The following is a 3178-nucleotide window of genomic DNA, read 5'->3' as shown; positions in this document are numbered from 1 at the left end:
TACGTGCATGTAAGCCCAGCAGGTGGGGTATGGGGACGTCCCCATCTCAGTCTTCATCTGCTTCTGGCTGCAAGTGCAGGTGACGCTTACCCCGTCTGGTCTTTGTCATCAAGATGAGCTACGCCAGGTGTGAGGCCTTCCGTGCTGACTGGACGACCTGTCAGCACAGATCCTGCAACGGCTCTGAGGGGTCCCTCACGCTCCTGATTTTTATCTCTTTGCTCAGGTCAGTGACCAGCGCGTTTGCTCACTTGTTCTCTCTCTCTCTGAGGGAAGGCAGGGGAAATGATGATGCCAGATGACACCGCCTTTCAAACCCTTTCTGTTTTTTGCCTGGCTTTTGAAGTTAATAGTGAATAATGTTCCATTTTTGTTTTCTGGCCCCAGCACAGTGGGGTATCTTAAACTGAGCTGTGCGCCGGCTGCGGAATGAAGGGGAATGAGGTGGTGTTAGGAAATCCTATGGTGGGGATATGCTATGTTGACGGAGCACAGCCGCCTTCCATACTTTCTTAAGTCTCTGCTTGCATAACCACTAATCAGAGGCTTACCCTGACTACCCCGTTCAAAAAAAAAGTCACTGTCAGCCGTCACTCTTTTCCCCTGAACACTATTTTATTTTCCTTCACGGTAGGTATCACCTGCTGACACATACATTTGTTTATTTGTTCATTTTCTATCTCCCATTATGCCCTCTCCCACAGACATACTGAAATATAATCTCCTTGAGGGATGGACTTCCTTTTTTTCTTTTTGTTTCTTTCTTTAATATAATATTGTGTTAGTTTCAGGTGTACAGCAAAGCGATTCGGTTATACATATGTATATGTATATATCTACGTTCTTTTTTCTCAGATTCTTTTCCATTACAGTTTATTACAAGATATTGGATATACCTCCCTGTGCGATACAGTAAATCCTTGTTGCTTACCTATTTTACATACGGTAGTGTGTACCTGTTAATCGCATACTCCCAATTGAGGGATGGACTTTCTTATGTTAGCTGCTGGATCTCTAGCACCTAGAATATTACCAAGCACGATATCAACTCTCATTAAGTATTTATTGAATGAACTAATAATTTGAACTCCATAAACTCTCTCACTTAAATTGGGTTTACAATAAAGACCCAGTTTTAGTCTCACAAAGTTACTCTGTTGGAGATGTGCTGTTATACGCCCCATTGCCCCCAATCCACCAGCACATGAGCAGTACAACACGAAGCCTTGACAATGAAAGGGGGTGAGGGTTTCCTTTCTTATCTTCTCACGGGCCATAAGATTTCAGGGCCATCTTTGCCTCTCCACCACGTTGAAACAAAAGAAACCAATAGATAAATGCAGTCACAGTCTACATGTTTCTGTGGCCTTGCAGTGTCTGGCATACTTTACGGAGTAAGTGGCAGTAATCGAAAGTTGGGAGAAAGCATAGAAGACTCCTGGGGTTCTTCTATGGGATTTGGGTTGGGAAGTTGTTAAAAATCTAGTTGGAAGTTTGAACCAGGAGAGCTAGGTCATCATTTACCATTTGTTAGCCAAATATTCTTTCCCAAGCTAGAAACCACATCTCCCAGCCAGTGGTGGTGTCAACAGGTTACCCAAGGATTATCCGTCCATCCATTTCCATGGTGAATATACTGTAAATATGGAAAAGTACAGCATTCCAGTTTGAATAACAAGATTAACCTCACTCTGTTGATAATTTTTTGCATAGCTTTAAACATAATGGAACAATGGATCGACTCTGCAAAACTGCAAACATTATGTAACCATAGTTGCCAGATATCCAAAATTTCAGACCCAACGCTCTTTAGTAGCAACGTATAAATGGCAACATTTGAAAACATCAAAAACAGTCTTTTACTAAAGACGTGCTCTCTGCTGGTGTTAAGCTGGGCTGCGTGGATTTCTGGTTAAATCGTCTGATTCTTCCAGTTTTCAGCTTAGCACAGATTCCCAAAGTGGATCCTAATATTCTCTTGGCTACTGGCTTCACTATCCTGTCAATCAGCCACTCCGGCTTGTCCCCTTGACTCTGCTTTTATAGTCAGTTTTGCATTTGACTTTCCACTGCTGCTTCTCTGATTTGGGTTTATGATGCCCCATAACTAGTTGCGTGCACTAACTAGTGAGGGGTCTTCCATGCTCCACTTGACCTCCGTCTTCTAAAGTGTTCTAAGCAAGTATAAACCCTGTTATTGGTCAACACTTCATCTGGGCTGTGTAGGAATAGGCATATGAGTAGCAAACTGAATACTCAGTGTCCATTGAGAGTTTCATTTTCAACTCAGTAAAATTGATGCCAAAGATAATATGATGTATCTGGAGATGTGCATGATTGTTCTCATGCTGTCTATATTTTTGACATTAATGTTAACTCCAACCTGGCAATAAAGTATTAGCAATATCTTCATACCATCAGCTGGCAGAAAGAGCGAATCGGGGCAGAGGATGCAGTTTCAGCCTCTGGCAAACAGGAGCTCCCTAAACAATGGGGTGCCTCTTCAGGAGGAGGGAGGAGGGGAAAGAGGGGGGAAGGCAGAAAGGCAGGGGGCGGGGGGTCCACAGGCACAAGGACCAGAGCTCTTGGACCTGGGTCCCTGACTCCTCAGTAACCAGGTGTGCTGAGACAGCCCTGAATGTGCTGGCCCCTTGGCTGTGGGACCAGTCACATTTTCAGGGGATGAGACGGAAGGGGCTTGAAAATTGTGCAGTATTTAAAAATAACTACTCCATACACAACTACTGTATATAAAATAGATAAACAACAAGGACCTACTTATAGCACAGGGAACTATACGCAATATCTTGGAATAACCTATAATGGAAAAGAATCTGAAAAAGAATAGATATATAAAAAACTGAATCGCTTTGCTGTACACCTGAAACTAACACAACATTGAAAGTCAACTCTACTTCAATTAAAAAAAAAAAAAACTACTCCAGCTCTTTGGTTTCTAAAGTTCTATGCTCAAACTCAATTCCCAGCGCCCTGTATGATTCTAGAGGGAAGATGGAGCTTTTGTTGTCCTTAGGTTCCCTTCAGGGGAGGAAAGAGACATCTGCGCCTCTTTTCTGCCACTGGGAGAAGCTGTTACCCTCTGAGAACGAGGCAGCCCTGACATCAGCTTCTGCCCCAGTGAATCCTCTGTATGGAAGGTAAGTGAACAGTGAGAACA

Source organism: Tursiops truncatus, chromosome 12 (assembly GCF_011762595.2).
Source record: "Tursiops truncatus isolate mTurTru1 chromosome 12, mTurTru1.mat.Y, whole genome shotgun sequence".
Classification (NCBI taxonomy): Eukaryota; Metazoa; Chordata; class Mammalia; order Artiodactyla; family Delphinidae; genus Tursiops; species Tursiops truncatus.
This window is presented reverse-complemented; position numbering follows the sequence as displayed.